We start from the raw sequence: 23,878 nt of genomic DNA on the forward strand, positions 1-23,878 counted from the left end.
GATATTGGTCAGTTGTCTTTACTATTCATATGTTCTTCTAAGTTTGGATGTTGTGGATTTAGTGTCAGACATTCATTTGGGGAGATTCTCAGTCATTTTTAAAAAATATTTTCTGTTCTTTATTATCTTTATTCTCCTCCTGCTATACCCATTATGTATAGGTCACAGCATTTTTCATTGTTCCACAATTATTGATTACTCTGTTCTGTTGATTCCTTTCCTGCCCATTTTCTCTTTTGTTTTGAGATTTAAAGGTTTCTCCTGATATGTCTTCAAGCTCACAGATATTTCTCCTCAGCCAGCTCTTTGACTGCTAAAACAAAATACGAGAGACTTGGTATTTTATAAACAACAGAATATTTTTGTTTTCTCATAATTGCTGAGGCTGAAAAGTTCAAGAACAAGTAACCAGGGGCTTCCCTGGAGGTGCAGTGGTTAAGAATCTGCCTACCAATAAAGGGGACAAGGGTTCGAGCCCTGGTCCAGGAAGATCCCACTTACCATGGAACAACTAAGCCCGTGCACCACAAATACTGAGCCTGTGCTCTAGAGTCCACAGGCCACAACTACTGAGCCCGTGAGCCACAAACACTGAAACCCACACGCCTAGAGCCGGTGCTCCGCAACAAGAGAAGCCACTCAATGAGAAGTCCGCACACCGCACCAAAGACCCAACACAGTCAAAAAATTAATTAATTAATTATCTAATTATTTTTTTTAAAAAAAGAACAAGTTGCCAGCTGACTTAGTGTCTGGCGAGGGACCAATTTCTGGTTCATAATGTGGGTCTTCTCGCTCGACAATGAAATCATGGAATGGGCATAAGATCTTCTGTGTGCTACATTTATTAGGTCACTAATCCCATGTTTGAGGTCTCTGGCCTCATAACTTAATCACCTCCCAAAAGCCCCACCTCCTAATACCATCAAGATGGGAGCTGGGTTTTAAAAATTTTAAAATTAGAGGTACAAAATATTTACACCATAACAGGGACCACAGAGTTAACTGATTTTTCCTTTCATGTTAAAGGTTTGCACATTTATATTTATTATATAATCCCAAAACCCTTGTTTTTTTTTATAAGATTCTTTTTCCGTATACGCCAGTACAGACCACTGAGTAGAGTTCCCTGTGCTATAAAGCAGGTCTTTATCTATTTTATATATAGGAGTGCGTATAAGTCAGTCCCAATCTCCCAATTTATCCCTTCCCCACTTATTCCCTGGTAACCATAAGTTTGTTTTCTATATCCATGATTCTATTTCTGTTGTGTAAATAAATTCATTTGTACCTTTTTTTTTTCTTTTATAGATTCCTCATATAAGCAATATCATATGATATCTGTCTTTCTGTGTCTGACTTGCTTCACTCAGGATAACAATCTCTAGGTCCATCCATGTTGCTACAAAACCCTTAATTGTTAAGGATAACTCTCAATTTTTCCCAGTATCATCAGCAATTCTTTCTGGCAGACACGTGATAACACTTTTTAAACAGGGATATTGAGACCAAGGCTCCTGACCTGCAAACAAACAAAACATCATTCATATAGTGAAAACTTTGCAAATCAAAGGATGAAAGCACTTGGTCTAAATCCCTTTGCACCCACTGCTGACAGAGGGCAGAGGAGTTTGACTCACTAATCTTCCTTACGTGCACTTCTTCCTAATGGGGTATTCCATCTAAAACTTATAAGAAGCGGGGATGTATCATGGAACACACCAATCGCTACTACAGATTCTGAAGCAGCAAAAAAAAAAAAAACCATGATAAATCCATCCAAAGGGTTCTGTCCACATTGTTACAATAGTTTCCTTCACACTGTGAACCCTTTTCAAACCCTATCACTTGAACCTATTTTTAATTTTTTCAACAAAAATAATGTTAATCTGCAGTCAGACACTCCAGTAATATTACACTATCCCTTGTGCAAGTATGTAGGGATTTGAGGAGCTATGGGAGGCCACCATGAGAGGTTGCCTAGAGTAATTAGGACATTTCATTTAATGTTGGTTCTTCTCCCTAAGATGTCTGCTATCCTCTTCTTTTTGTAGCTACTAGCATTGAGAAAGTGACCAAGATAAGGTCATTCTCTTTTACTGCCCATGAATGGAACTGTGATTAACCCCACAGAACTTGGTGCTTCCAGAATCCCCTGAACCTACTGACCCTCCATGCATGGCACGACATAGATAAGGATGGTGACGTGTATCCTTGTATACAGCATGTTATAAAATGTTTGACTCTTCCCTTCCTCGTAATTCCAAAGAATAGGTTTCTTTGGATTTCTGCTTAATGCTGCTGGAGTTGGTACATAAGTTGAGGGAGGTATCAGGGCACACCAAAAGAGAGGGTAACTGCACAGAAAATACAAGCAGGTACATTTCTGTGTAGTTTCAAGCAGCTTATTTGCTATATCAACCATGGTGACATGTTGACCCTTCCTCTTTCTACTAGTAGTACAACAAACATAAAGGATATTTAAGCTGCTTGTTTTATCCCCACCTCTCACAATTGATCTGCATTAACATATAGGACAATGAAGGGCCCTTTCTACCATCTTAACCAATATTTGAGAACTAGAAAATGTCCAGATTTTTCTGGGGTTTATTTTCATATTCCCCAATCAGGCCTATGAAGGAATCTTACCTATTGTGTTTATTAATGAAGTCATATCTCTGACGGCATCCCATCATCAACAAAACTGGAAAGAAATTTGAAGGGTCTTCGATGTTACCATATTTGAAATAACAATATTTTAACCTGACACGTTTTTGGATTTTAGAAAAAAATATTTTAAATGAGACAAAAAATCATTTTTATGACACAAAAAGACAGCAATAGTTTTATATTTTTATCTGTTCCACTTGCACACAAGTGTCTCATGGGGTTATGTAAAGCTCTCCTGTTGGGTGCTGTGCATGGTGCAAGTATGGATTAAAGCTTAGGAATCTTAAGCTTCAGTCACCTGAAACATTTAAATTAGGATGCAAGCAATCCTGTCCAACATTTGAAAAGAGCAAGACACTCTCTTTATTTTATTTGTTAGGTAATTAATCTGTCTTTTCCCCAAGGAGAGAAACAAGTGGCATCTTCCATCAATGTGTTGCACAAATATCTTTGAACAGAGAGTGCAAGCAGAGGCTGATACAGGATGTGAAAAAAAAATGAGAGACCCTTGTGGCATTTTCTCCTAACTTATTGCAATCTCCCATTTAAAATGTGGCAATAATCAATCTTCTGAGGAAAAAGGCCCAAGGAAGGTTTTTGCTTCTGTGGAATAAGGGGATTGCTAAAGATTTCAGGAGGCAAGACGAATTAGTGAGAATGACCATGAGAAATCAGAGAAAAGTCAGATCCATGGATGAAGTGATGTTTACCACTGTGAATCAATGAGAAGTAGGAGCAAATGAAAAGAAAGCTGATACAACATTTTCTGAATAAATGTAACCTTTCAGCTGTCATAGAAAAATTAATACTCACTATGATACAACATATTTAGTTTAGAAAGTTAACTTAAATTTAAAGCTTAATAATTACATTTATTGAAGAAATGAAAACATATTTGTGGTTTAGAATAAATAATGTGTTCTGCTACAGGTAAGAAGACTACATAAATAAATAGAAGTAAGACTAAATAAATAAAGAGGAAAATAACAAATTAGATGTTATTAACATTAAAAACTGACACTCATCTAAAGAAAGAGAAGGAGAGACAGAAAGAGAGAAGAACTCATCTCAAGCATGTATTAAAAACTCCTAAATAAGAAGTCTTCAGATGTTAAGAAAAAAAAGGAAGTCTTCAATAAGAAGATAATGGAATAGCAAAATGGGGGAAATATACCAAAAGATATTTCAAAAAAGAGAGTACAGAATGTTAAGTAAACATATCAAAAGATGCTTGGCTTCTTAGTAGTCAATTAAATGCAAAAGCGTGATACCTGGAATTATCACTCACCAACCAGAAAGTTCAAATGAAAATGACAGGTATTATCAAGTTTGACAAGAATGTGTATAATCCTTGAATCTCATTCACTGCTGCTGAAGATGAAAAATCATACAAATGTTTTGAAAATATTTAGAAATATCTAAAAAGATAAACACAAGAAAGCTATGACTCGAAAATTTTACTACTACGTGTATACTGAACAATAATTTATACACACACCACCAAAGCTCAAGTTCTAGAATTTATATACCAGTGTTGTTCTCAATAGACACAAACTGAAAATCACTCATATTGTAATACACATTGGAATAAATTAATTAATAGTTAAATATTTACATTATGGAATCCTATGCAACAGTGGCAATGCATGATCACAACAACAGGCAACCATATAGGCATATTCACAAACAACATAAAATAAAAAAGCCCAATCCAAAAGTGATTTTACTGTGCCATAACATTTATATAAAATACAAAATACAGGTAAAGTTATCTTTTTGTTAGATACCAGAACAATATTAAACCTTAAGGGGAGTCACTAGAATGGCAACAGGGGGCCTCTGAGTATCCGGCAATTTTCTGTGTCTTTATCTAGAAGCTATGTTTAGAGTGTATTCAGATGCTGAATTTTCTGAAATTTGTCATTTCCTTACAAACCATGCATGTTTTTCGTTGTTTTTTATACATAACAAAAACTAAAAAAGATAGACCAGGGAAGGTAATTGTATTAGCACTTTAATATCCATGCTTTTCAAGGTGGAAGTGAAAAGTATTAAATACTTGACATTGTGATTACTTCTTAAAAGTAAGGTGAAAATTTGAGGTTAATAAATAAGACATACTTCTTCATATATAATCCTCAAAGAGGAGGGGTAGAAAGGAGTATTATTTTTTTTTCTTTAATACAGAATCGTTAAGATACAAAATAATGAAAACAGACTAGGTTTAAAAAAGAGCACACTGGACTTCCCTGGTGGCACAGTGGGTAAGAATGTGCCTGCCAATGCAGGGAACAGGGGTTCCATCCCTGGTCTGGGAAGATCCCACATGCCGCAGAGCAACTAAGCCCGTGTGCCACAAGTACTGAGCCTGTGCTCTAGAGCCTGCAAGCAACAACTATTGAGCCTGCATGACACAACTACTGAAGCCCATGCACCTAGAGCCCATACTCCACGACAAGAGAAACCACCGCAAGGAGAAGCCCGTGCACCACAACGATGAGTGACCCCTGCTTCTCTAGTAACAACTGGAGAAACCCTGTGCAGCAACGAAGACCCAACACAACCAAAAATTTAAACAATTAAATCTTTTGACTTCTGAGATGACTCACTCACGTGGCTGTAGGTAAGAGGCCTCAGTTCCTTGCCACATGGATCTCTCCTTAGGGCTGCTTGAGTGTCCTCATGACATGGCAGCTGGCTTACCCCAGGATGAGTGATCTAGCAGAAACCAAAGCAGAAGCTGCAATGTCTTTTATAACTTTGGAAGCTGCACTTTGTCATTTCTGCAATTTCTTATTAGTTAAACAGTCAACCCTTTTCAAGTGCGAGGAGCCACACTGGTACATGGAGACTGGGAGATAATTAGGGGATAATTAGGTCCATCTTGGAGGCTGGCTACCAAAGTGGCTGACTAGCCAAAGTCTGAATTTTGTTTTCTTCACTTCTGGAGAGAAAATGGTCAGTGAACCCCATTGGTGGTCTTTGAGATGTACCAAAGCTACCTCTTGCTCTCACCCCCAGCTGTGTGGCTGACAGGGTCTTGGTGCTCCAGCCGGGTGTCAAGCCTGTGCCTCTGAGGTGGGAGAGCCGAGTTCAGGACATTGGTCTACCAGAGACCTCTGGCACCTTGTAATATCAAATGGCGAAAGCTCTCCCAGAGATATCCGTCTCAACGCTAAGACCCAGCTCCACTCAGAGACCAGCAAGATCCAGTGCTGGACATCCCATGCCAAACAACTCGCAAGACAGGAATGCAGGCCCACCCATTAGCAGAGAGGCTGCCGAAAATCACAATAAGGTCACAGACACCCCAAAACACACCACCAGATGCGGATCTGTCCACCAGAAAGACAAGATCCAGACACACCCACCAGAACACAGGCACCAGTCCCCTCCATCAGAAAGCCTACACAACCCACTGAACCAACCTTAGCCACTGGGGGCAGACACCAAATACAACGGGAACTACGAATCTGCAGCCTCTTAAAAGGAGACCCCAAACACAGTCCCCAAAGCCAAATGAGAAGACAAAGAAACACACAGCAGATGAAGGAGCAAGGTAAAAACCCACCAGACCAAACAAATGTGGAGGAAATAGGCAGTCTACCTGAAAATGAATTCAGAGTAATGATAGTAAAGATGACCCCAAATCTTGGTACAGGAATGGAGAATAGACAAGAAACGTTTAACAAGGACCTAGAAGAACTAAAGAGCAAACAAACAATGATGAACAACACAATAAATGGAATTAAAAATTCTCTAGAAGGAAACAATAGCAGAATAACTGAGGCAGAAGAATGGATAAATGACCTGGAAGATAAAATAGTGGAAATAACTACTGCAAAGCAAAATAAAGAAAAAAAGAATGAAAAGAATTGAGGACAATCTGAGACATCTCTGGGAAAACATTAAACACACCAACATTCGAATATAGGGTTCCCAGAAGTAGAAGAGAAAAAGAAAGACGCTGAGAAAATATTTAAAGAGATTATAGTTGAAAACTTCCCTAATATGGGAAAGGAAATCGTTAATCAAGTCCAGGAAGCGCAGGGAGTCCCATACAAGATAAACCCAAGGAGAAACATGCCAAAACATATATTAATCAAACTATCAAAAATTAAATACAAAGAAAATATATTAAAAGCAGCAAGGGAAAAACAACAAATAACATACAAGGGAATCCTCGTAAGGTTAACAGCTGAACTTTCAGCAGAAACTCTGCAAGCCAGAAGGGACTGGCAGGACATATTTAAAGTAATGAAAGGGGAAAAGCTACAACCAAGATTACTCGACCCACCAAGGATCTCGTTCAGATTCGACAGAGAAATTAAAACCTTTACAGACAAGCAAAACTAAGAGAATTCAGCACCACCAAACCCGCTTTACAACAAATGCTAAAGGAACTTCTCTAGGCAGGAAACACAAGAGAAGGAAAAGACCTACAATAAGAAACCCAAAACAATTAAGAAAATGGTAATAAGAACATACATATCAATAATTACCTTAAATGTAAATGGATTAAATGCTCCAACCAAAAGACATAGACTGGCTGAATGGATCCGAAAACACGACCGGTATGTATGTGGTCTACAAGAGACCCACTTCAGACATAGGGACACATACAGATGGAAAGTGAGGGGATGGAATAAGATATTCCATGCAAATGGAAATCAAAAGAAAGCTAGAGTAGCAATTCTCATATCAGACAAAAAAGACTTTAAAATAAAGACTATTACAGGAGACAAAGAAGGACACTACATAATGATCAAGGGATCAATCCAAGAAGAAGATATAACAATTGTATAATTTTATGCACCCAACATAGGAGCACCTCAAAACATAAGACAAATGCTAACAGCCATAAAAGGGGAAATCGACAGAAACACAATCATAGTAGGGGACTTTAGCACCCCTCTTTCACCAATGAACAGATCATCCACAATGAAAATAAATAAGGAAACACAAGCTTTAAATGATACATTAAACAAGATGGACTTAATTGATATTTATAGGACATTCCATCCAAAAACAACAGAATACACTTTTTCTCAAGTGCTCCTGGAACATTCTCCAGGATATAGATCATATCTTGGGTCACAAATCAAGCCTTGGTAAATATAAGAAAACTGAAATCGTATCAAGTATCTTTTCCGACCACAATGCTATCAGACTAGATATCAATTACAGGAAAAAAATCTGTAAAACATAAAAACACATGGACGCTCAACAATACACTACTTAATAACCAAGACACCACTGAAGAAATCAAAGAGGAAATTAAAAAATACCTAGAAACAAATGACAATGAAAACATGAAGACCCAAAACCTATTGGATGCAGCAAGAGCAGTTCTAAGAGAGAAGTTTATAGCAATACAATCCTACCTCAAGAAACAAGAAATATCTCAAATAAACAAGTTAACCTTACACCTAAAGCAATTACAGAAAGAAAGAAAAAAAAAAAAAACAAAGTCAGCAGAGGAAAGACATCATAAAGATCAGACCAGACATAAATGAAAAAGAAATGAAGGAAACAACAGCAAAGATCAAAAAAAGTAAAAGCTGGTTCCTTGAGAGGATAAACAAAATTGATAAACCATTAGCCAGACTCATCAAGAAAAAAAGGGAGACGACTCAAATCAATAGAATTACAAATGAAAAAGGAGAAGTAACAACTGACACTGCAGACATACAAAGGATCATGAGAGATTACTGCAAGCAACTATATGCCAATAAAATGGACAACCTGGAAGAAATGGACAAATACTTAGAAAAGCACAACCTTCCAAGACTGAACCAGGAAGAAATAGAAACTACAAACAAACCAATCCCAAGCACTGAACTTGAGACTGTGATTAAAAATCTTCCAACAAGCAAAAGCCCAGGACCAGATGGCTTCACAGGCAAATTCTATCAAACATTTAGAGAAGAGTTAACACCTATCCTTCTCAAACTCTTCCAAAATATAGCAGAGGGAGGAACTCTCCCAAACTTATTCTATGAGACCACCATCTCCATGACACCAAAACCAGACAAAGATGTCACAAAGAAAGAAAACTACAGGTCAATATCACTGATGAACATAGCTGCAAAAATCCACTGCACAATACTAGCAAACAGAATCCAACAGCGCCTTAAAAGGATCATACACCATGATCAAGTGGGGTTTATCCCAGGGATGCAAGGATTCTTCAATACATGCAAATCAATGTGATACACCATATTAAAAAACTGAAGGATAAAAACAATATGGTCATCTCAATAGATGCAGAAAATGCTTTCGACAATATTAAACACCCATTTATCATAAAAACCCTCCAGAAAGTAGGCATAGAGGGAACTTTCCTCAACATAATAAAGGCCATATATGACAAACCCACAGCCAGCATCATTCTCAATGGTGAAAAAGTGAAACCATTTCCACCAAGATCAGGAACAAGACAAGGTTGCCCACTCTCACCACTATTATTCCACACACTTTTGGAATTTTTAGCTGCAGCAATCAGAGAAGAAAAAGAAATAAAAGGAATCCAAATCGGAAAAGAGGAAGTTAAGCTCTCACTGTTTGCAGATGACATGATACTATACACAGAGAATCCTAAAGATGCTACCAGAAACCTACTAGAGTTAATCAATGAACTGGTAAGGTTGCAGGATACAAAATTAATGTACAGATATCTCTTTCATTCCTATACACTAAAGATGAAAATTCTGAAAGAGAAATTAGGGAAACACTCCCATTTACCACTGCAACACAAAGAATAAAATACCTAGGAATAAACCTACCTAAGGAGGCAAAAGACGTTTACTCAACAAACTATAAGACACTGATGAAAGAAATCAAAGACGACACAAACAGATACAGAGATATACCATGTTCTTGGATTGGAAGAATCAACATTGTGAAAATGACTCTACTACCCAAAGCAATCTACAGTTTCAATGCAATCCCTATCAAACTACCAATGCAATTTTTCAGAGAACTAGAACAAAAAAATTTCACAATTTGTATGGAAACACAAAAGACCCCGAACAGCCAAAGCAATCTTGAGAAGAAAAACAGAGCTGGAGGAATCAGGCTCCCTGACTTCAGACAATACTACAAAGCTACAGTAGTCAAGACAGTATGGTACTGGCACAAAAACAGAAATATAGAGCAATGGAACAGAAGAGAAAGCCCAGACATAAACCCATACACATATGGTCACCTTAATTTTGATAAAGGAGGCAAGAATATACAATGGAGAAATCACAGCCTCTTCAATAAGTGGTGCTGGGAAAACTGGACAGCTACTAGTAAAAGAATGATATTAGAAGACTCCCTAACACCATACACAAAAATAAACTCAAAATGGATTAAAGACCTAAATGTAAGGCCAGACACTATCAAACTCTTAGAGGAAAACATAGGCAGAACACTCTATGACATCAATCACAGCAAGATCCTTTTTGACCCACCTCCTAGAAAATGGAAATTAAAAAGAAACATAAACAAATGAGACCTAAGGAGACTTAAAAGCTTTTGCACAGCAAAGGAAAACGTAAACAAGACGAAAAGGCCACCCTCAGAATGGGAGAAAATATTTGCCAACGAAGCAGCTGACAAAGGATTAATCTCCAAACTTTACAAGCAGCCCATGCAGCTCAATATCAAAAAAAAAAAAACACAAACAACCCAATCCATAAATGGGCAGAAGACCTAAATAGACATTTCTCCAAAGAAGATATACAGATTGCCAACAAACACATGAAAGAATGCTCAACATCACTGATCATTAGAGAAATGCAAGTCGAAATTACAATGAGGTATCACCACACACAGGTAAGAATGGCCATCATCAAAAAAATCTACAAACAATAAATGCTGCAGAGGTGTGGAAAAAAGGGAACCCTCTTGCACCGTTGGTGGGAGTGTAAATTGATACAGCCACTATCGAGAACGGTATCAAGGTTCCTTAAAAAACTAAAAATAGAACTACCATATGACACAGCAATCCCACTACTGGGCATATACCTGGAGAAAACCATAATTCAAAAAGAGTCATGTTCCACAATGTTCATTGCAGCTCTATTTGCAATAGCCAGGACATGGAAGCAACCTAAGTGTCCATCAACTGATGAATGGGTGAAAAAGATGTTGCACATCTTCAATATAAAATGGAATATTACTCAGCCATAAAAAGAAATGAAATTGAGTTATTTGTAGTGAGATGGATGGACCTAGAGTGTGTCATACAGAGTGAAGTAAGTCAGAAAGAGAAAAACAAATACTGTATGCTAACACATATATGTGGACTCTAAAAAGAAAAGGAAAAGAAACGGTTGGGAAGAACCTAGGGACAGGACAGGAATAAAGACGCAGACATAGAGAATGGACTTGAGGACATGGGGAGGGGGAAGGGTAAGCTGGGACGAAGTGAGAGAGTGGCATGGACTTATATATACTACCAAATGTAATATAGCTAGCTAGTAGGAAAGAGCTGCATAGAAGAGGGAGATCAGCTCAGTGCTTTATGACCACTTAGAGGGGTGGGATAGGGAGGGCGGGAGGGAGACGCAACAGGGAGGAGATATGGGGATATATGGATATGTATAGCTGATTCCCTTTGTTCTAAAGCAGAGACTAACACACCATTGTAAAGCAATTATAGTCCAATAAAGATGTTAAAATTAAATAAATAAATAAATGAATAATTTATGGCCCCCCCTCCAAATTAAATCTTTTTTAAAAATGAATAAATAAAAAAGAGCACTCCATGACATGGAACGCTAAACCTAAGTATTTTCAGTACTATAGTAAATGTAAATGGATTAATATCTCCTATTAAAGTGTAATTTTTTATATTATGTGGAACTAAATTTTTTTCACAATATACAGGTAAAATAAAAGAATTACATTAGAAAGGAGAAAACATTCCATGTATTTAAAAACAATAAAACAATAAGCATATAATATGCATCTTAGATATAAGTAGTCTTTAAGTTCAGAACAATTTGTCATTATTGTAATTAGTATTATTATACCAATTTCTTTAAAACATTTCAATACTTGTTGTATTTGAAAAAATATTTTAATATTTTTTCTTCTCTCTTTTGTGGTCTAATACATGGTAAGTATTTAGCTGCTAACATAACTTAAAAATATATTTTGTTTTTTTACAGCCGAACAAAACTGAATCAAGAAGAAATAGATAACTTGAACATACTGATCACTAAAAGCAAAATAGAGGGCTTCCCTGGTGGCGCGGTGGTTGAGAATCTGCCTGCCAATGCAGGGGACACGGGTTCGAGCCCTGGTCTAGGAAGATCACACATGCCGCGGAGCTACTGGGCCCGTGAGCCACAACTACGGAGCCTGAGCGTCTGGAGCCCGTGCTCCACAACAAGAGAGGTCACGATAGTGAGAGGCCCACGCACCGTGATGAAGAGTGGCCCCTGCTCGCTGCAACTAGAGAAAGCCCTCGCACAGAAACGAAGACCCAACACAGCCAAAATAAATAAATAAATAAATAGAATTTTTAAAAAAAATAGAATCTGTAATTTAAAAAAACTCCCTAGCAACAGAAGTCCAGGGTCAGATGGTTTCACAGGCAAATTCTACCAAATATAAAAAGCAGAACTTACACTGATTCTTCTCAAACTCTTCGAAAAGATTGAAGAGTAAGGAATACTTCCAAAGACATTCTATGGATCCACTATCATGCTGATATCAAAAACAGATGGGAAGGGGGGACTTCCCTGGTGGCACAGTGGTTAAGAATCTGTCTGCCACTGCAGGGGACATAGGTTCGAGACCTGGTCTGGAAAGATCCCACATGCCATGGAGCAACTAAGCCTGTGTGCCACAACTACTGAGCCTGCGCTCTACAGCCCACGAGCCAAAACTACTGAGCCTGATAGCCACAACTGCTGAAGCCCAGGCACCTAGAGCCCATGATCTGCAACAAAAGAAGCCACCACAATGAACAGCCTGCACACCACAACGAAGAGTAGCCCCCGCTCACCGCAACTAGAGAGAGCCCGAGCACAGCAACGAATGTCCAATGCATCCAAAAATAAATAAAGAAAGAAATTTACTAAAAAAAAAAACCAAATAAAACAGATGGGGACTTTTCTCGTGGTCCAGCAGTTAAGATTTCGCCTTCCAGTGCAGGGGGTGCGGGTTCGATCCCTGGTTTTGGAGCTAAGATCCCACATGCCTCACAAACAAGAAACCGAAACATAAAACAGAAGCAGTACTGGAACAAATTCAATAAAGACTTTAAAAAAAAAACACAGAGAAAGACACTACCGAAAAAGAAAACTGCAGGGCAATATCGTTGATAAATATAGATGCAAAAATTCTCAACTGAATATTAGAAAACCGAATCCGACAACACATAAGAGGATCATACACCATGACCAAATTTGATTCACCCAGTTTCACAAAGCTGTTTCAACATATGCAAATCAATCAACATGATACACCCCATCGACAAAGGAAAAACAAGAAACAAACGATCATCAAAATAGATGGCGAAAAAGCATTTGAAAAGCTTCAACATCCATTCATGGTAAAAACACTTACCAACGTGGGTACAGAGGAAACATATCTCAACATAATAAAACCTATTTATGACAAACCCACAGCCAATATAATACTAAACGTTCATAAGCTGAAAGCCTTCCCGCTAAAATCTGGAACAAGACAAGGATGCCCACTCTCACGTCTTCTCTTCAACATAGTATTGGAAGTCCTAGCCACAACAATCAGACAAGAAAAAGAAATAAAATCTAACCAAATTGGAAGGGAAGAGGTAAAGTTGCCATTATATGCAGATGACATGATAATATATATAAAGGAAACCCTAAAAATTCCACACAAACACTACTAGAACTGATAAACAAATTCAGCAAAGTAGCAGGATACAAGATTAACATATATAAATTGGTTTCATTTCCTGGTTTTTCTTTCTTTTTTTTTTAAATTTATTTTGGCTGCATTGGGTCTTCATTGCTGTGCACGGGCTTTCTCTAGTTGTGGCCAGTGGGGACTAGACTTTCTTGTGGTGCGCAGGCTTCTCATTGCAGTGGCTTCTCTTGTTGTGGAGCATGGGCTCTAGGCATGCAGTCTTAAGTAGTTGTGGCACATGGGCTCAGTATTTGTGGCTCACTGGCTCTAGAGTGCAGGCTAAGTAGTTGTGGCACACAGGTTTAGTTGCTCCACGGCATGTGAGATCTTCCTGCATCAGGGCTCAAACCCGTGTCCCCTGTATTGGCAGGCGGATTCTCAACCACCGAGCCAACAGGGAAGTCCCTGGTTGCATTTCTTTACACTAACAATGAAATATCAGAAAGGAAATGTAAACAAGCAATCCTTTTTTAAATGGCATCAAAAAAATAAAATGCTTAGGATTAAACCTCACCAAGGAGGTGAAATACTTATATACTGAGAACTACAAAACATTAGTAAAGGAAGCTGAAGATGATTCAAAGAAATGGAAAGACATCCCACGCTCTTGGATGGGAGGAATTAATACTGTTAAAATGGCTATACTACCCAAAGCAATCTACAGATTTAATGTGATCCCTATCAAATTACCCATGACATTTTCCCCAGAACTAGAACAAATAATCCTAAAATGTATCTGGAACCATAAAAAAGTCAGAAATGTGAACACAATCCCCAGGAAAAAGAACAAAGCAGGAGGCATAACCCTCCTAAACTTCAGAAAATACTACAAAGTTACAGTAATCAAAGCCGCATTGTATTGGCACAGAAAGAGATACATGGATCAATGGATTAGAATAGAGAGCTAAGAAATAAACCCACACACCTATGGTCAATTAACCTTTGACAAAGGAGGCAAGAATATACAATGGGGAAAAGACAGTGTCTTCAGCAAGTGGTGTTTTGAAAGTTGGAGAGCCGTATGCAAATCAGTGAAGTCAGAACATACCCTCACACCATTCACAAAAATAAACTCAAAACGGCTTATATGCTTAAATATAAGATAGGACACCTTATAACTCCTAGAAGAGAACATAAGCAAAACATTCTCTGACATAAGTCATACCAAAATTTTCCTAGGTAGTTCTCCCTAGGCAGTACAAATACAGTAAGTCACCTACATACGAACCTTCAAGTTGCAAACTTTCAAAGATGCAAACGTCCATTCGCGTGTCCAATCATGTAAGTTAGTTCACGTGTCTGACATACATTGTCACGTGCGTGCTTCCTCTATATGTGGTTGTGCTTTTGTGTACTTTACAGTACTGTATAGAGTACAGTAGTACAGTACCTTTATTTCAAACCCAAGATGTCTGGAAGCAAGCGTAAAAGCAGACGTGATGTAGCTGGTACTGTTAAGAAGCGCCAAGCGATAATGACGGAAACAAAAGTGAAAGTAATTGAGAGAGTGGAGCGAGGCAAAAAGATGTTAGACATCGCTCATTCTTATAATATGAATCATTCAATCATTGGCACGAATCTAAAGAACAAGGACAAGATCATGGAACATGTGAAGTCTGCTGTGCCGACGATGTTGACACAATATCCAAGAAGCATGGAAAAGTGATGGAGGAGATGGAGAAACTTCTCAGTGTGCGGATGCAGGATCAACATCAGCGCTGAGTCCTGCTCAACTTAACGCTGATTCAAGAGAAAGCTAAAAGCCTTTATGAAGACTTGAAGAAGAAACACGGCAAAGAATCAGAGGGCACATCTTTTAATGCCAGCCATGGCTGCTTTCATCGGTCCAAGGCTAGAGCCAGCCTTCACAATGTAAAAGTAAGTGGAGAGACAGCAAGTGCAGATAGGGTAGCTGTCCAGGAACTTCCAGAAACACTTTGAGAAATTATTGATGATGGTGTGTATTTACCCAACCAGGTTTTTAATGTGGATGAGACACAACTGAACTGGAAGAGGATGCCAGACCGAAGTTACGTCAGTAAGGAGGAAAAGTTGATGCCGGGCTGTAAAGCAGCAAAGGATAGGCTAACTGTTGTTTGGTGGCAATGCTTCCGGTGAATTGAAGCTGAAACCTCTCTTAGTTTATCATTCACACAACCCAAGAACCCTTAAAAACATAGCCAAGGGCTCTCTTCCTGTTGTGTGGAAGCGTAACCCCAAATCCCGGATTACACAGGCCACGTTCCAGGACTGGTTTTGCCACCACTTTATCCCAGATGTAGAGAAATATTGCTTGGAGAAGGACGTTCCAGCAAAACATTCTTTTGCTGCTCGACTGTGCTCTGGGCCACCCCCCATTCATGGATGACTTTCATCCCAACGTCAAAGTACTGCATCTGTCACCAAATACTACGTTGCTCATCCAACCTATGGACCAGGGCGTTATAGCGACTTTCAAGAAATATTATTTATGTCACACTTTTTGTCAGGCAGTAAAGGTAAGTGACAAATCAGGAACAACCTAGGGACAACTTTGGGAGGACCATAACATCTACAAGACCATAAAAAACATTGACTTTGCATGGTGTGAGGGGATGGCGGTCACGATGAATGGGGTTTGGAAGAACCTTTGCCCACAGTTTGTTCATGATTTTTGTGGATTTGAGAAGGTAGATCAGAAGTCCGAAGAGGTCTTCAGCAACGTAGTGACCCTCAGCGAGAAGCTGGAGCTAGGTCTGCAAGAGGACGATTTCGCTGACCTCCTTGCTGTGCAACATGAGGAGCTTACTGATGGAATTGGAGGCCCAGAGAACGGATGAAGAGGGACAGGAGGAAGAAAAAGTAACTGAAGAACTGAAGAGATTCACGACACAGAAAATGGCAAGGGAACCTTCGTTATTTGAGGAAGCACTGTTAGTTTTTGAGGCACAGGACCCGAACCTAGAATGGGACCCAAAGGTGGCAGCAGCCATTCAGTTTGCAATCCAGTGTTACCTTGTCATCTATGATGAGAAAAAAAGAGCTACTACCCAGACATCAATGGATCATTCTTTCAAGAGGGTAGATAGAATTAAATCCAGCAAGGAACCAGAACCTTTGCCATCAACGTCAGGTATGAGTGAAATTGCAGCTTGCTCTCTGTCTCCTACTGCGGATAATCCTTCACCCCTACCATCTCCCACCTCCCCTCCCTCCTCCAATCAGTAACTCTGCTCGCCTGTTCCCTCGATGCCAGCCCGAGTATCCCAGCTGTTGTACTGTATTACTGTACTTTTCAAGTTACTGTACTGTAAGATTAAAAATGCTTTCTTTGTTTTTGTGCTTGTTTTTTATGTATTGTTTGCGTGAAAAGTATTATAAACCTATTACGGTACAATAGCATATAGCCGACTGTGTAAGTTGGGTACCTAGGCGAACTTTGTTGGACTTACAAACAAATTGAACTTACAAACGCACTCTTGGAACAGAACTTGTTCATATGTAGGGGACTTACTGTAAAAGCAAAAAAGAAACAGGAACTAATCAAACTTATAAGCTTTTGCACAGCAAAGGAAACCATAATCAAAATGAAAATACAACCTATGGACTGGGAGAAAATATTAGCAAATGATGAGACTGACAAGGGCTTAATTTCCAAACTATACAAACAGCTCATACAACTCAATAACAACATAACAAATAACTCAATGGAAAAATGGGTAGAAGACCTAAATAAACATTTCTCCAAAGAAGACATACAGAGAGCCAATAGGCACATGAAAAGATGCTCATCATCACTAATTATTAGATAAATGCAAATCCAAATTACAATGAGGTATCACTTCACACTGATCAGAATGGCCATCATTAAAAAAAATCTACAATTAACAAATGCTGGAGTGGGTATGGAGAAAAGGGAACCCTTCTACACTGTCGGTGGCCATGTAAGTTGGTGCAGCCACTATGGAAAACAGTATGGAGGTTCCTCAAAAAAACTATAGGGTTGCCATATGATCTAGCAATCCCACTTGTGGACATATATCTAGACAAAACTATAATTCAAAAAGATACATGAAACCCTATGTTCATAGCAGCACTATTTATAACAGCCAAGACATGGAAACAACCTAAATGTTCATTGAAAAATGAGTGTATAAAGAAGGTGTGGTATACGTATACAAAAGATATTACTCAGACATAAAAAAGAATGAAATAATGCCATTTGCAGCAACATGGATGGACCTAGAGATAATGATACTAAGTGAAGTAAGTCAGAGAGAGAAAGACAAATACCATATAATATCACTTATATGTGGAATCGAAAACAGGACACAAATGAGCATGTCAGCAAAACAGAAACAAACACACAGATATAGAAAAGAGAGTTGTGGTTGCCAAGGAGAGAGTGAAGGAAAGATTGGGAGTTTTGGAATAGCAGAAGCAAACTTTTCTACATAGGATAGACAACCCACCAAGACCTACTGTATAGCACAGGAAACTATATTCAATATCCTGTGATAAACCATAATGGAAAAGAATATATATTGATATATAAATATAGATATATAGATATAGATAGATATATAGATAGATATATATATAAAACTGAATCACTTTGCTGAACAGCAGAAATTAATACAACAATGTATAAAGGCTGCAGAGGGTGTGGAGAAAAGGGAACCCTCCTGAACTGTTGGTGGGAATGTAAACTGATACAGCCACTATGGAGAACAGTATGGAGATCCCTTAAAAGCTGAAAAATAGAACTACCATATGACCCAGCAATCCCACTACTGGGCATATACCCGGAGAAAACCATAATTCAAAAAGATACATGTACCCCAATGTTCACTGTAGCACTATTTACAATAGCCAGGACATAGAAGCAACCTAAATGTCCATCGACAGATGAATATATAAAGAAGATGTGGCACATCTATACAATGGAGTATTACTCAGCCATAAAAAGGAACAAAATTGAGTTATTTGCAGTGAGGTGGTTGGACCTAGAGTCTGTCATACAGAGTGAAGTAAGTCAGAAAGAGAAAAACAAATACCGTACGCTAACACATATATATGGAATCTAGAAAAATGGTACTGACGAACCTAGTGACAGGGCAGGAATAAAGACACAGATGTAGAGAACGGACTTAAGGACACAGGGGGCAAGGGGAGACAGGGACATAGTGAGAGAGTAGCACTGACATATATACACTACCAAATGTAAAATAGCTAGTGGTAAGCTGCCGCATAGCACAGGGAGATCAGCTCGGTGCTTTATGTCCCCCAGAGGGGTGGGATAGGGAGTGTGGGAGGGAGGCTCAAGGGGGGGGGGGATATGGGGAATATATGTATACATATAGCTGATTCACTTTGTTGTAAAGCAGAAACTAATACAGTGTTATAAAGTAAGTATACTCCAATAAACATGTATTTAAAAAACCCACAACATTGTAAATCAACTACACTTGAAAATATTTCTTAAGTGCAAACAATTTTCTGAATGTAAGTTTTACTGTGTGTGTGTGTACCACAGGTTCAATATATATGAATTATGTCAAATTGATTACATTGCTTTTCAAAATAAAGAATTTTTGATATTTTACATCAGCCTCATGTTATAAATGCAGAAAAAGTATATTACTTTTTTCTAAAGTTCAGAAATAGCCATTTTGCTCATTCGGTATGCTATAAACCATTAACTCTTAAAAAGGGATTCGTGACCTCTTCCTTCCAAAGAAATATTTCTCCACTCACACAATTTTAATAGAATGTTCCACCATGAACTGACTTCCCACCTTAGAGACACAAGATTTGCATCCTGAAATCTCTTTCTTGCAAAAATGTCCAATTATCATCCTAGCATTACAAAAAAGAAATGCTTTTTTCCAGATCTCAAATTCCATACAACTTTAGTCAAGACATCATGTATGTTTTTTTTCACACACACACACAGACTGTATTTTATTGTTACAAGAGATAAATCAACTGACACCAAGCACTGTCAATGGATGACCACAAAAAAAGCAACAATGATTGCAATTACCAAACACGAAACACACTCATACTATGTCATAATATTGACATTCAGTCCAGTAATCCTCCACTGTAACAGCTCCTTTACTTTGCAGTGAAAGACATCATGCATTTTTAAATAATCAGCACTCACCTGAGGTCTTTAAAAATCAACATAAACATAATTTTGTGTTCTCTTTCATTTACTCTGGTTCTAAGTGGTCATTTCTACACGAAAGTATTTAAGTATGTTAACGTCATCTTATTTTTTTTTTTATTAACGTCATCTTATAACATCATATTGCAAATGACTACCGTGTCTCCAAAGATGAAATATGAGGAACTCACAATTAGGCTCTCTAAAGTTTTCATCTCTGAATGTGTATGACCCTTCTGCTGAACTCCACACTGTTCATTATTCTCTGAGAATATTCTTTTTCTTGTATGGCCATCTCACATGCTCTTTCATTTCATGAAGTTTTCTCCTACAATGTTATGCCTAGTTTATTTCTGAGAATATGCATTATTTCAGAATGATATTTATAGACACAAAGACTTCTCTATAATTCCCTGAGAGTTTCAAGAACTCCTTCTTCTTTTTATTTTTAATACGTAGATTCTGAAGCTCTCCACAAAGCATTACTAAACCTGCATTTACATAAGTATCTACATATTAATCACACATTAAGGCATTCACAATTGTATTATGATTTATTGCTAATTTTGGAGCTGTCTTATTTACCACCCTCTTGGAAATCACTTTAATATTTGCACTTAGGACTTGAAAGAGAATGGATAAATAAAAACCGGAAGAATATGCAAATACAATTTATATATTTCTCATAAAATTAGGTGATGATCTAACCTTTATCCAGAAGAAAAGAAGAGCCCAGATACTCTGCAGGCATGATCCTCGAGAATGTGTGGTCTTCCAGCAGGAAAACATGCAGTAATCCATGTGGCAGAGTTTACCTGTGACCAGCTGGGGTTAGTGACCTATGCATTCCTTACATGCAACATATCAGGAGTGGAAAAAGGGAATTTGTCCGTTGTGGCAATAAGTATAATGAAGATTTGTAGCAGGTCATGCTCATATGTTCAACACAGGTACAATCAAAAGTTTGCTCAATTCTGGTAGATCTAAGTCTGTATCTGTTACCTTGTCTTTAACGAGGAAATGTCAGAACTGACTTACCAAAAAAAAAGTGTTTTGTTTGTTTGTTTGTTTTAATTAGAGTCACGGTGAGTAAGGCAGAGTTCAGAACAGCTAATGTGACTTAGTGATTCTCTCATCAGGAAATACAGTTTCTACTTCCCTGTTTATTCTCCACATCCTGTAGTAAGTAAAGTTTCCATGAAAGATAAATCTACAGCGTGAAAAGAAAAGAAAACTTACATGTGTTGATAAGGTCATTTTGACAGGTTTTACCACGTATGTCAGTGTTTCTGGGGATGGACACAAGCCAGAGCTCCCTACTCTGACATTTTCACTGATGTCATTCCCCTTGATCCTCAATTTGAAAGTGGATAAAAATGTTTTCTATGCTTTCTTCTTTAAGAAATTAAATAAAGAATGCTTTCTAGACATGATCCTCTAATGATTTGCAGTCAGTGGTCATCAACAGAGGAAAAGCACAGAATCTCATCCCCACAGAAGGGTGACATTCAGTCAGGTAAGAAAATTCTCCCCGAAATCAGAGCTTCATCTTTAACATGCAATCAAAGGCTTTCACAGGTTCTTCATCACTCTGCACTCAGCCCTACCATATGGGATTGGCTCTGAGAATCTCACATCAGATGACTGACAAACATGTCATAGTACACTGATCTGGTACCAGATCCTGCCTCTCTTAATGATCTCCCACAGGGACATTGGAATATTCTAGGATATTTCCTGGAGCCCTCTATTCTACACAGGTACACTTCCAAGTAGCAGCAGAAGCTTGGATTCTCACTGGGACCCCTGCTCTGTCCAACCAACCTCTCTAGAAATATGATGTTCTAATCTCTCCTGATTAGAACATTTCAAGGTCTCTCCCTGTGCTAATTTAGTAAAGGTAAAAGAGAAACAAGAAAGAGCAAACTATGCAGGGAGCAATATATAAGATTCCTTTACTTAACGTATTTATCTGATATACCCAAATACTGAGAAATATAGATTCATTTCATAATGGTCAAGAAAAGAGGAGGAGGAACCTCCATGCCAACAGTATATATAAAATGGAATCAATATTGCATAAGCTCCAGCTTAAGCTTAGCTACGAGGTACTAACCCTTCTCATAAAGAAGCAATAGTTCTCCATCATTTGAAGCACACTGAGGACTCAGACAGCTGGACACTGAAGGTGTAGCCTCCTCACTCGAATTCTGTACCTGCATCACAGAGCAGTGAAATATTCCCAAAGAATTATTAAGGATGAGGGGGGGGAGGCGAAATAAAAAAGATGAATCCATAGTCTGTCCTACCGTCTGTTCTGTTGGATATTACCACCATCTTGGCCCAATATGACCTTCCCACTTTTCTCTGGGTCTCCCTACTTTCCACCTCCATCCTCTCATTATATCTTACCTACACTTGGGAACGACTCTAGTTTTTCCACTTATCTTTATCAACAAGTAATCCAAATAGCAACTGTGTATATAACTCCTTAGAAACCTCAGGTCTGACTCAGTAATAATACATGACCTTCAAAGTCCAAAGTTTTCCTAATTCCCTTTATTATTATTATTTTTCTAATTTCCATGTACTTACACTCTTAAGACCTCCACTGTTCTCAGGTTCATCTTCCCTGCAAAATCTGTCAACCTAGACATAGACTTAAGTACCACCCACTAATTATCTCCTAGGGAATCCAATTTTTAAAAAAGCCTCAGCAAGCCTTATGGACTTTATTAAAGACTCTTTAAGATAACCCATGGGAGATAGCAGCACACCCACAGATATCTATCTAATACACCCTCAGAGTAATTTTTTTTTTCTCTTTTATAAAGTCTCTTCTGGCCAATGAAGACTCTCAGCTCTTCTTCTTCAACATATGCAGTGTCTCACCCTTCTGATTTCTCTCTGCTCTATCCCAGGTCCACTCCCTTTCCTGATATTACATTCTTTCCCAATTTTGTATGTTGGTAAAATCAAATAACATAAAATACAACATGTAAGTTATTATAAAGTGCACCGTTCAGTGATATTAAATGCATTCATATTATTGGGCGATCAACATCACCATTTATCTTTCTAATTCTTTTCTACGTTTTAAAACTGTAACTCTATATCCTTTAAATATAACTTTCCTTTTTGTTCCATAACCACCTGAAAAGCGTCATTACCCTCCCAATTTCTATGGTTTTGACTACCCTAAGTACCCCCATAAAATTGAAATAAGTAGTTGTATTGTTATGACTCACTAAAAGTCACAAAAATGGCATTTTTGGTAGCTAAATTTCCTCAAGATGCATCCATGTTGTAGCATATTCCTAGATCTTTGCCTTCTTAACACTGAATAATATTGTATTATATGGGTATACCACACTTTGCTTATCCAGGAACTAGTGGATGAACACTTAGGTTGCTTTCATATTTTAGCTACTGTGATTATTACTGCTCTAAACACTGGAGTACAAATATTTCTTTAAGACCCTGATTTCAATACCTTTGGGTATACCTCATAGTAAAATTCCTGGATCATGTAGTAATTCTATTTTTCAATATCTGAAAAATTGCCATACTCTTTTGCAAAGCAGCTGTATCATTCTGCATTCCCTCTGACATAGCACAATGGTTCCAACTCCCTCACATCCTCACCAATAGTTGTTTTCTGCTTGTGTATGTGTGTGTGTGCTTGTGTGTGTATGCAGGCACACAAATATATAAACATGCATTTAGTGATATGGAGCAACTATTCAAGTGCTTAGTCATTTGTACATCTTTTGGAAGAACCATCTATTGAAGTCTTTTATCCATTTTTGAATCAGGGTGTTTGCTTTTTGTTCAGTTGTAGGAGTTCTCTGTATATTCTGAATAGAAATCTCTTGTCAGATAGATGGCTCTGAAATATTTTCTCCCATCTTGTGGGTTGCCATTTTATTCTGTTTACATTTCTTTGATACACATTTTTTTTTAACTTATGTACTGCAAATTGTTTATTTTTTTGTTAGCTGTACATTTGTTGTTCCTTCGTTTCATATGGAGGAAAACACTGCCAAATCCAATATCATGAAGCTCTTGTCCTGTATCTTCTTCTAAGACTTTTTATATTATTAGGTCTTATATTTAGTTTCTTGATACGTTTTCATTAATTTTTGCATATGATGTTAGGTAAGGGTC

At 38.0% G+C, this 23,878-nt stretch overlaps 1 long non-coding RNA gene across 1 annotated transcript in view; it reads right to left on the reverse strand.

Annotated features, from left to right (window-relative positions):
• LOC309642758 overlaps window positions 1–22,522 on the reverse strand; it is a 126,656-nt gene extending 104,134 nt beyond the window's left edge. The window contains exons 1-2 of the long non-coding RNA XR_014253363.1: window positions 21,828–22,522; window positions 5,280–5,388 (exon numbers count right to left, since the gene is read on the reverse strand). This is a non-coding gene — a long non-coding RNA (uncharacterized lncRNA). The remainder of the gene's footprint in view (window positions 1–5,279; window positions 5,389–21,827) is intronic.
• Window positions 22,523–23,878: the final 1,356 nt, after the last annotated feature.

This window comes from Balaenoptera physalus (genome assembly GCF_965194825.1).
Source record: "Balaenoptera physalus genome assembly, chromosome: 14".
Classification (NCBI taxonomy): domain Eukaryota; kingdom Metazoa; phylum Chordata; class Mammalia; order Artiodactyla; family Balaenopteridae; genus Balaenoptera; species Balaenoptera physalus.